We start from the raw sequence: 12,334 nt of genomic DNA, 5'->3' as shown, positions 1-12,334 counted from the left end.
CAACAAATTTGAGGATCTAGAAGAGATGGATGAATTTCTAGCCAATATTAACATAACTAAGCAGAACCAAGAAGAACTAATCCAAATAAACAGACCTATTTCAAGTCCTGAAATAGAAATGGCAATAAAAGACTTCCCATCCAAGAAAAGTCCAGAGCCAGATGAATTCACAGCTGAATACTATGAGGCCATCAGAGCAGAACTCATACCAATACTTCTCAAGCTCTTCAATGAAATTGAAAGTGAACATTCTTCTACCAAACTCATTGTACAGAGCTACCATAACCCTCATCCCAAAACCAGATAGGGACTCATCAAAGAAAGAAAACTATAGACTCATCTCTTTGATGAATATTGATGCAAAACTGCTCAACAAATACTGGCCAACCATCTTCAGCAACTCCTCAAAAACTTATACACTATGAAAAAAAAATTATACACTATGACCAAACAGGATTCATCTCAGGGTTGCAAAGCTGGTTCAATAGATGCAGGTCAATAAGATTCAACACATCAACAGGAGCAAGGACAAGAATCACATGATTATCTCAACAGATGCAGAAAAGGCATTTGACAAGACATAACACCCCTTTATGCTAAAAGCTCTGGAGAAAGTAGGAATCCATGGAACATTCCTCAGTATAATAAAGGCTGTGTATGACAAACCCACAGCTAACATTATACTTAGTGGTGAAAACCTAAAGTCATTTCCACTTAATTCAGGCATGAGACACGGATGCCCACTCTCTCCACTTCTCTTTAACATAGTATTAGGATTCCTAGGCAGGGTTTTTCATTTGTTCTTCCCTCCCATTCTCTAATTTCCTTGTACTATTCTTTGCTTCTTTCATCCTTTAAACACAAGATTAATATGTTAGCAATGATGAATCTATAGGAATTCCTTATCTGAGGAAGAGCAGTAGGTATCTTCCTACAGTCCTTCAATATTTATTTTCAACTATCTTTTTACAAAGGAGACAGAAAGGAAAGCATCATTACCTTTCCCACCTTTGCAGTGAATTACAATGATGTTGGCAGGAGCCTTGGATAACCAGGCAATGACTTCTTTAGAGAATGAAACCATCTCTCTGGTTTAATAAGGATTTTTAGTTAATTAAAATTCATTCCCAAATTTCAAGCCCAGTGAATTTAGTGCTTTTCTGACCATCAGTGTGGCATCAGACTTACTCAAGAGTGGGGACATTGTGATCATCTATCATTATTCTATGTACTCGGTGATGAAAATACTTGGGGTCATAAGGCCATTTGCCTGGAAAAATGAGATAGATATCAGGGTTGTATGCCTACTGACATGAAAGTTAGGAATGAAGTTTAAATTTTCTGATAGGAATTCTTATCTCCTTTCCATTGTTGTAAAAGGATTTTTAATATCACCAGCACAAAGGTCCTGAGAGGAACACAGGGAGACCAGTGGACCAAAGAGCCAAAGAGACATGAAGGACGTTAGGGACAGATTCTTGTCCTTAAAGACTTTTTCATCCCAAGTAATCTAAAATCAGCTCATGCTTCATATTCCTTACCTTTAACCTTCTAACAGAGTGCTAATTCTATTTTCTAGACTGTGTATCCTATCATCCTGCATTCTGCTTATTCTATCTTCTAGACTGCTTATTCTATCATACTACTTAGTGGTACATAGGTACCACTAAGCAGAGGTTAATGGTGCTGTCTAAATGCTCAGTCCGTGAAAATATTATTAAATGTTTATTCTGACAATAAAATGCAATAAAAATGTACATAAAAATCATGATTGGGAAATCAGGGGACAGTGAAAGGGAGACAAAAACATGAGAAGGGGTATCACGGTTTGAGAAGTAATGTAACCATTACCTAAAAAAATCTAACTGTAACCCCTCTATACATTAACCCTAAATAAAGTACAAAAAAAACCCCACACCACCATAAAAAAATCTAGACAGCTGTTAATGTCTAGACAGGAGAAAAACTGAAGACAGACACAGCAGAGAAACTGGGGGCACATTCTTCTCTTCTGTTTTCTTTTGTTGTTTCTCATCACGCGCCTTGTTCTCATCACCAACCCTTTCTGGTGGATCATAAAACATACTTGCTGAATTGTCTGTGATACAATCTGGCATGAAAGGCAGGAAGAGTTGATTGAGCATAAGAGCACGATCAGATCTTTCCTGAGCACTTCCTCTGCAAGTCTGCCTCTTCGGTCTCAGTGGCCCATCTCTCTCTTAGGGAATGTTGTGCTGCCAAGCTCACTTTTCCTACCACACAGCAACAGCGCATTACAGAGATTTCTGATCTGACTTCTTACTACGTAATATTTACAATTAAATGAAAGATACCCAAGGTGACTTTCTTACATATCTACAGTAGCAAATATATTAAAGTGATATACATACTACAAAGGTTGTATACAAAATAATGCTCAGGATGTCTGGTGTTGAAGAAACGAGCCACTTCCTAAAAAAGATAAATACATTCATAAACTATATTGTTGAAGGTGGCTCCTTTGTACAACTACTTAAAGATACTACTAAAACATGCTGTCTACTTTTGAAAACGCTTTTGTCACAGCTTTAATCTTCTGATTTTCTTCTTCTTCAAGTCTGCGAAATGCTTCTTTTGACCTAAGAGTATACACTAACTCCCCCCTTGTTCTGATGGACAAAGCAGCCAAGCATTCATGCCTTCTAATTCTTGTCTATCTCCATATAGACCCTCATATTAAACAGGAAGGTGCTAGAGGCATTAAGGTAGGCATGTTAAATCTGTCCAAGTCTCAGTCTGAATGACCTGCCCTTAGCCTTTGTCTCTGGAGGCCTGGCCAGTGTTTATAGTTCTGGATTTTTCTCTTCAAGATGACAAGAAAAGGCATTGTGTTTGGAAAGCAGTCTGCCTTTTGCAGTTTTATAAATCCTGTTCTTCCTGGATCCCTAGATATCTATGAAGTGACTGCAAGGGAGCATGGCTAAGATCAAGAACACATTGTATTTTCCAGCAAAAGTAGCTTTTACTTGGCTTAGGGGCAAAGGGACATGGCCTGACTGCATACAGAAGTGGCCAGACTTGTTGATGCTTCCTCACTGTGTTTGTTTCTCCAGTAACTGTGGCTGTGTCCCACGCATCTGCACTCTGACCCTTTTTCTATATTCAGTGTTGTGCAAAATACAATGCTGAAACCTTCTTCCCTTTGAAGGACAAGCAGGAGCATATGACCTGCTTAGCCTCCTCAGGAATTAAGTTTGTTCAGTGTTATGTTCATGATGTACACATCAACACAAAGTACAATGTTTACCCTCATTGTTTTCAAACTCAAATATATAAAGTCATATGAGCTATAAAATAGCCACTGAAAAACTTCCAGCTGCCAAATTTACACTTCCTCTTGGTTTATTTTATCATATTTTCCTTTCTACCAAATGGATTTGCAGAATATAATGCATTTCATGACACTTTGGGGCAGTATATAACACTATATTTTCTGTGTGTGCATTTTCCACAGATCCATAAATATTAATCCTATTTTTAATAGAACAACCAGGGCACAAACCTAGAATTTATTTTGCTGATAGAAACACAGTTACAAAAGAGCTACCATATGATTCTACTATGAGAACTCAAGAAACATTAAAACTGGTCTATGGTAATCAATACTCAAAAGAACACTTTCAGTGTTTGGAAAGTGATTATAAATGCCAGAACATTGTCAACAATTTGATAGTGGTGTTCATTGCATGCCCTCATACATAATTGCGTTAACAGAAAAATGTAAGATGAGGGCAATGTGGAGTCTGCATCAGTAAAGGTTTATTATATAAGCATGCATTACATAATGATGGTTTTTCAATTAGGCACCCATTATTTTGTTCTTGTTGTTGTTGTTTTTTGCCAGTCCTGGGATTGAGCTCAGGGACTGAGCACTGTCTTAGTACTTTCTCAAGGCTAGAGCTCTACCAGTTCAGCCTCACTACCACTTCCGCCTTTTTTCTAGGTATGTGGTACCGTATTGTTATTTATTGATACGTACAGAAGAAAAAATGTCATGCATATTAATAAGTACCACATGAGATTTTGAGACACACACATGTATATACATATACACACACAAAAACACACACATACATGTACATAAATCAGGTTAAATACAACTATTATGTCAAGCATTAGATAACATCATAGTGAAACTTTAAAATCCTTTCTTCTTTATTAATATATAACACAATGCTGTTGTGTGTAATTAATCTACTGTGCAACAGCTGAGTGAAAAGTTACCTCTTATGTCATTACAATCTCTTGCTCATTGATCAACCTTTTTCCAAACCTTCCTCCTTCTGACTCACCCAAGTTTCTGGTATTCACTAGTGTAGGCTCACCTTCTTTGAAATCAATGCTTTGCTATTTCGCATATTCCATACTTGCCATTTGGCTTATTTTTTTAACATTTAACTTCTCCTTTTGTGTTGTTGACAAAGATTGTTGTTTGCAGGAGTAAACAATGCACTACCATGTAGAGGTGCCACACCATTCACTTTGGATGGACACTTAAGAGGTGGATTTCATTCCTTGGCTATTCACTGCTGAGCAGTGAGCTATTAACCAGGGGTGCATATGTCTCTGCCACATAATGATCTCTTTAAGTCGCATCAATACCCACTCGAGGTATGATTGGATCCCAGGATCACTGAAGTCTGATTTGTTTGAGAATCTTCACACAGTTTTCTAGAATGGCTATGCTAATTGATATCCCCATCAATAGCATGTCACGGGCCATCTTTCTCCACAGGTTTACTAGCATGTGTTACCTCTTATCTATTCAGTAACTGCCATGCTTGTTGGAATGTTGCAGTGCTATCACATTGTGGTTTCCACCTGCCTTTTTCTGATGATGCGTGAGGTTCCATATTTTCTCTTACACTATGTTTTTTTTTTTAACCAATCCTGGGGCTTGAGTTCAGTGCCAGGAACTGTCCTTGGGTTTTCTCAAGGCTAGTGCTCTACCACTTGTGCTACAGCACCACTTCTGGATTTTTCTGTGAATGTGATACCAAGGAATGGAACCAAGGGCTTCATGCATGCTAGGAAAGCACTCTACTACTAGGCCTTTCTTGCTTGTCTCATAAGAGTTGTGGAGCATTTATTATTTGACTTGTGTGGGGAAAGAGACCTTTAGTCATGAGGCTGTTTGGATAACTGATTCCCAGCTTACACAACAGTACTCTTATGGGATGAAGCTGCTGAGAATTCCAGGAACTTACTTCAAGTACATTCATTGATGTTCACACACTGAGTGATCACCCATCAAGCAATTCCTGTCACTGACTACTGAATGCAAACACATTATATATGCACCCATACACAGATACCAATTACATTTCATTAAGGAAAAACAGTGAGAATTACTACAGGAATTCACTGTATGCGAATACAAATATACATACATCCCTAACCCAAAATTTTATGTACTTTCTTAGTAAGGAGCTTCAAGGAGCTTAAAATTCAGTTAGTCACTTACAGACCCAAATTGGGATTTCCCTTATTTAAATATCAGGGAATCTATGTGAAAGAACATATATATTTTTAGACATGGCTTTCTTCTCCCTGAAAGACTACATATGGGGACACAATTCCCCTCATCATGTGATGGAGCCTATTTTCTGATCCTTGAATCCAGACAGCTTTTGTAATTCATTTTGTCTCAGTGAATGAATTAAAGGCCACCCATGCTCACTTGAAGACTTATTCTTAATGTAATTACATTCATTTGCTTGCTTTTTCTGAGTCCATTTCAATGGTCCCCAAGATCTAGCTGTCTGGGAGAAGAGACATAATAACAGAGAGGCAATCAGAAAAGCCAATTCAGATTAGCTAGTCCTCAGATGAGCGGCAACTCATCAGAGATGCCCAGATCAGCCCAGTGAAGTAGCCAGTCCTGTATCTAATCATTGGAACCACTCCATTAAGCCCCATCCAAATGTTCAAACCACTCTATCTTGAGATAAATAAATGGGTGCTCTTACTAATCAGTAGGACCTCCAGGGCTTCGCATAAACAAAAGCAAGTTGATACCATGCTTTTATGATTTTTCACCAGAAAGAATAAAATGGTAGAACACTGCTTTGCCTGGGTCAACACTAAGCTCTTGAGTCTATAGAGTTAACTCTGTGCTGCACCACATATGCTTACCTGCATTGGATTCCTATAGAATGTATGTATCCCAGAGGATGGAAATGACATGGCAACAAGACGGTCTGGAAAGCAAAAGAATCCCTATTAGGAAAGTCAGTACAGATGGGAACAACAATAACAACAAAAATTATTTGTACATCTATCCAGGTTCTTTTCTCAGAGTACAAGAAGAGTTGATATGATAATGACATAACGAAGATGATGCATTAAGATGAAGCAATAGAGGTCTAAGGAGTGATTTTGTGGCAGAGCGTTTGACTTGCATGCAAAAACACTCTGAGTTGGATTCCTCAGGACAACATAAACAGAAAACACCAGAAGTGGCAGTGTGGCTCTACTGGTAAAGTGCTAGCCTTGAGCAAAAGAAGCTCAAGAACAGTTACCAAGTTCTGAGTTCAAGCCCCAGGACTGACAATACAATACAAAAGTAAATAAATAAGCTATGCAATATCATAATATCCTTAGGCTCAACAGGAACTTAGTGTTTGAAGCCCTCTTCCCTTAGCAAACCTGACCTCATGGATAATGAACTTGTTCTCTGGGATTTTAGAAGATTAAGGTCTCTTTCTCTTGGATGCTTAGATAGCTAACAAAACTGAATAAATAATAAGTGAAATTTTAATGGAGCCACTTGAAATTGCATCGCATTTACTGTCTAACCACCAGGGAGTCTTGGTTTGAAATGAATGAGATTATCTGTGCCCAGATGTAATCTACCAATCTATTACCATAACACAGTAGCCTATGAAATCATTGAGAAAAATACTTTGAGAGTATGGAAAGGAAGGAAGGAAAGAAGAAAGAAGAGAAGGTAAGTGAGACAAAGAAAGGAAGAAAGAAGAGAAACAAAAAAGAAGAGAGAGAAAGCAAAAAAGCTAGGCATTTTTGGCTCAATCTTGGAAATCAGCTATTCAGGAGGCAAAGATCTGAGGAACATGGAAAGACTTCATCTAAATAAATGGCTTGGTACAATGGCATACAAGTAGAAGTAATGTAGCTCAGAAAAGCTGGGACAGAAAGTAAGAGCCTACCTTGAAAATAACAATTACATAAAAAGTACTAGTGGTGTGGCAGAAGTAGGAGAGCCTCCCAAGCAAGCAAGAGACTGAGTTCTTTTCCCAGAACCACCAAAGAAGCCAACGTAGTAACAAATCAAAAACAAAAAGCACAAACCAATGTGCCTTAGACACAAAATATTGTAGTTTGGGAAAATCAAAGAGAATATTCTTACTTCAAAGGAAAATGTGGATTAAACATAAGTCAATCACATGACAAGTTTCAAAAAACAGTACTATAATTAAGAGAAGTCAATCAACAGTTAAGTTTCACAAACCAGTGATGTAAGTTAAATCTAGGTCAAATCCATCCTTGGCATATCGTCTCTTATTGCCAGACACCTGGGAGGAACAAAAATGATGAAGCTGTAGAACAGAAGTCAACCACAAAGAATTTGATATTGCTACCTAAAACTTTTACCAGGATGGGAAGCAAACATGTCCTGCCCACTTACCAGTCTTCTGATTAATTTTTCTAGATGTCTTTTCTGAGTTGCAAGGTGAAAGATCCTCATAAGTGTTATCAGCCTCAGAAGCCGAAAGAATACAATCATTGTAAAAATTTATAGATACATACTTTTAGTTCAGAAAGAGAAGAGTTCATCAATACATACGTTTAAATCTGTGTACATATATCACATTGCTCTGCACCACCCCCATGGCCTCCATGTTCTGCTCTAGTGCTCTAACAGTCAGCTATACCCCTCATCCCAGAGGACCCTGGGTAACATATGGACATACTTGGTGGTCACAACCAAATGGATGCAGGTGCTAATCACATCTAGGACGGCTGCTAAACACCCTACAGTAAATATGAATCTAGGAAGAATGTTAGGATGTTTTTGTCCTCTCTTCCCTACCCAAGTAATAACTATCTTCTCAAAATGTCAGTAATGCTACGGTTGAGAAATTACTGTCTGGAGAAACAGTAACAAGTTCATTCAGATTAATAGACTATTTTGGTTTTCATCTTCCCCGCAAATGAACTTTGATTGTTTGTACATTGGTGTTATTCCTTTTAGTAACAGAGGCTCCCTACAGCTAGTACATGCATATCAGGCAGGAAACAGGTTGCAATACTTTCCAACCATACTGGCTGGTGTTTCTCCTCCATTCAGAAACACAAAGGTGTGGACATGTCCAACAAGATTCATTTGGCAGAACTGCTTCAACCATGGTTCGCAGATCCCAGAGCTACCAATTCAGTGGTCTAGGGTGGAGCCTGAAGTGTTCTTTCTTTCTTATTTTTTCTTTTTCTTTCTTTCTTTCTTTCTTTCTTTCTTTCTTTCTTTCTTCTTTTCTTTCTTTTGTTCTTTCTTTGCTCTTTGTTTCTTTGTGAAAAGCACACTTTATTGGGAAGCAGACTGCTGCACAGCAGAGAAAATAGAAATTGCCAGATGCGCGACCTATAAGCCACATTTCCTAAGACAAAGGGGAATTTTTAGTAAAATCATCTGACCCATGGTTTCCACTGGGCAGGCACTCATGGCTTCCCAGTGGAGAGCCAGGAACACTCCCATCACTTTCCTGAGGCAGTTGTGGTTCCTAGAGATAGAGCCCCTCAGGTGTGCCTTCTTGTTTTTAATAAACAAGGTTTTCTTTAGATTTTTTGAAGTCTTCATTTGTTACTTTCACTCTGCGTTCCCTCAAGGCCATCAGCTCAGCTTCTGTACAGATTGCCTCATTGTTGGCCCCAGAGAGATCATCTTTGCCCTGATCAAGTCATCTAGTCACGTTGTCTGCCAGGACAGTCATGCTTTTATGAATGTGGAAGGTGAGCTTATTTTTTTTTCTCATCTGGCAGGGGGAACTCAATTTTCCTGTCAATGCAGCCTGGTCTGATCAGTGCTGGATCCAAAGTTTCTATCTGGTTTGGGGCCATGATCACTTTCAAAGCGATTCAACTGGTTTAACAGCTCCAACATGGTTCTCTGAACTTCTCTCTCACGTCCTGTGTTTGAATCATACATTTTGGTCCCAATGACATCAATTTAATCAATAAACACAATGAATGGTGCATGTTCTTCCTCAACACGAAACAATTCCCATACAAGTTGGGGCCCGTTGCCTAGGTACTTTTGAATAAGTTGTGAGCCCACCACTCTCAAGAAAGTGGCCAATGTTTGATTTGTACTGCTTTACCCAACGGTTTTACCTGTGCCTGGTGGCCTATAGAGAATGATGGGTGTTTTATACCCATCTGTTCATAATATTCAGGATGAGTGAGCGGCAACTCCTCAGATTCCTTAATATTCTGGATTTGGTTGTCTAAGCTGCCCATAACTGCATATGTCTCCTGGGGAGCCTTCTCCACCTTCATCACTGTGACCAAGGGGTCCCTGTCATCCATCAGCACCCTTATCACCACATGCACCTTGTGGGTGAGGTAGGACTGAGCAGCCTGGTTCCAGCAGATCCTTGTCCAGGAAGGAAAGGATGCTGACACAGTGCTCAGAGCCCACAGATGTGGACACTGTGGCACGAATGTCATCAGTGTTCTTCCAAGATGCCTACTGACATCAGGGTCCCCCCCAGGTCATCCATCTTCCATCTTTCCTCCTCTTGCTTTGCTTCTAATAGCTTCATTTGTTCCTGATTTCTAAGAAATTCTTCTTCCATGAGAAGATAATCTTTAATTCTCTCTAACTTGAGTTATTTCAAGGAACACTGAGTGTAAGGTGTCACCAGTGGCAGTTTGCTGGCAGCATCTGGTCACTTCGTTTTCTTCTTCTTTTTCCCCACTCTAGTTGGTATAGGTGCTTCATATATCCTTTTCTTGTCCTTATCATCCTTCTTGCTACCCCTGGCCATGACCACGACTCTGACTCCGATCCATCTTGATTCAGCTGCTGTAGCTGCTACCTCAAGCGTTTCTTGCTAGCAAGGTCTCAAGTGGTGTTGAGGTTGCCCATTGAAGGACCATATGGATTGAGGTTATTTTCAAGATCCAAACCCTAGCCAAAGCAATGTTTACTTGGGGATCACACTGGACCTTTGAGAAACTTTGTTAAGAAAGAATCTATTTCTTTGACTTCTAAAGAATATTGCTAAAGGCCCCCTAACATCAGCCTTCCAATGTACATTGCTATTTTTCTATCTCATTTATGGAAAGTGGTAGAGAAGGGGTAGACACAGAGACAAAGATACAGACAGACAGCCACACCCATACATATTTACTTACTAATCCCTTACTGCTTTAACTTTTCCTTAACATTCTTCATTTTACCCAATTGCCATTGCAAATATCCATTATCTGGGTTGCCATATACGGGATTTCCTGGTTTCCATCGGTTACTTTTTAGAGAATTATAACTAGAGCCACTGAAACTCCATACATGGTCAAGTCAATACACTTGCAATATTAGGAAAAGCAAGGGGAGAATTTCAAAATGATTTTCCAGTTCCTATATCCAATGGAAGTACTTTAGTGAAGATACCGGTAACTGGCCTTAAATGCTGTCTTTATTTAGTTCCCAAGGGTATGAAAATGTATCATTTTCCCTTCATTTGTTCTTCCATTTTTGTGTTACAGTCCCTTGAAATCAGGTCCTTACACTTGCTAAGTAGGCCTTTACCACTCAATCCATGTCATCATCCCTAATATTTTATTTTCAAAAAATATATCAGGTTCAGAACTTAAACAGAAATCAGTTCAATATACACAATTTAAGACAAGAATAAGAAAAAGTACAAATTAAGGAACAAAATAAAGGAAAGTGTGACAGTTAAGTCATGGGTTTCCTACCTTTGGATATCTTTAAAATATTCAGCCTTAAGGGATATGCATGTGATGTTCATAAATAAAATAATGACAGTGATGGCAGCATCTGTAACATTAAGGAAATCTGAAATATCATGCTTTTTCTGGAAGAGAAAATGAAAAAATGGTTATCTTCTCTGAGAGGTTAGAGGAAAATCTTTAGAGCAAAAAATTAATTGACTCAACTTCATTAAAATTGGTATTGTAATAGATTCTATAAAATGTATGGACTAGATTTGGCAAAGGGAAAATATAATATTAGTGGAAGGTATTCAAGTAGTACATTTATACTTATTACAGATTGTATAAAATGCATGGACTAGATTTGGCAAAGGGAAAATATAATACTAGTGGAAGATATTCAAGTAGTAAATTTGTATTATTACATACTTGCATACAGGATGAAAATCAAAGCTTAATGCATAAGCCATCTACCCCAGCCATTGGACAAGAGGCACGCACTGCCTTCTCCCATGGAGTTGGAAGAAGACAAACACAAGTGTACAGTTCTGTTGAGCAACAATTTCAGTACATCTTACTATCCCCAGATAAATATGTGAGTAGTACATGAGATGGGTATGAACTGCGCTTCTGACCTCATAATCTGTCCTTGTACCCACAATGGAATCCCAAGGGGCTGCTGTGTCCTTAAAAGGACAAAGACAGACATCCATCTACCAGACTCCTTTCCACCACTGACTCCTGCAGAGGTGAGCACTAGTCCTCCAGGGAAAGCATCTTCACACTCTGAGGCAGTCTGTCAGGATCAGACTAACCTGGCAGTGAATAACTCTGCTTAGCTCAAGAGAAAAAGGAGAACAAGTCATCAGGAAAGAACATACACTGCCTTCTGAAATGACTTGGAGAAAGGGAGTCTAGGAAACCCAGTGCCTGACTCCCCCAGCAGCCCATCCCCAAGGCTTGCCTCACCCATCCTACTTTTCAGAAACCAGCAAGCAGGAAAGGGAAGCAATCTATTTCTTTCTTGCTACATCTCACTAATGAGATAAGCAATCTCCACATCACCTGCAGATGCTTTCATTGAAACTTTTCCTTTCAATGAACTCAGGACTATATAGAGTGCAGTATCTAGTATTTCACATACTATCAAACGTTACTTGAAATTCCTGTCAGAATCAAAGTATTGATCTATAGACCTCAAGTATATACTTCTCCTTCTATTTTTTAACAGTCATGGGGCTTGAACTCTGGGACTGGGTACTGTCCCTGAGCTATTTAGCTCAAAGATACCATGCAACACTTGAGCCAGAGAAACACTTCTGGTTTTCTAGTAGTTAACTGGAGATAGGAATCTCACAGACTTTAGCACCTGGGCTGGCTT

At 39.0% G+C, this 12,334-nt stretch overlaps 1 long non-coding RNA gene and 1 pseudogene across 1 annotated transcript in view; one reads left to right on the top strand and one right to left on the bottom strand.

Annotated features, from left to right (window-relative positions):
* Window positions 1–12,334, top strand: part of LOC150057197 (uncharacterized) — a 41,286-nt gene that overhangs the window by 16,491 nt on the left and 12,461 nt on the right. The window lies entirely within an intron of this gene.
* LOC150057198 (26S proteasome regulatory subunit 4 pseudogene) lies at window positions 8,778–10,068 on the bottom strand (annotated as a pseudogene).

The sequence above is a fragment of the Megascapheus bottae genome, chromosome 11 (assembly GCF_031878675.1).
Source record: "Megascapheus bottae isolate mThoBot1 chromosome 11, mThoBot2.hap1, whole genome shotgun sequence".
In the NCBI taxonomy this organism is placed as follows: domain Eukaryota; kingdom Metazoa; phylum Chordata; class Mammalia; order Rodentia; family Geomyidae; genus Megascapheus; species Megascapheus bottae.
This window is presented reverse-complemented; position numbering and strand designations above follow the sequence as displayed.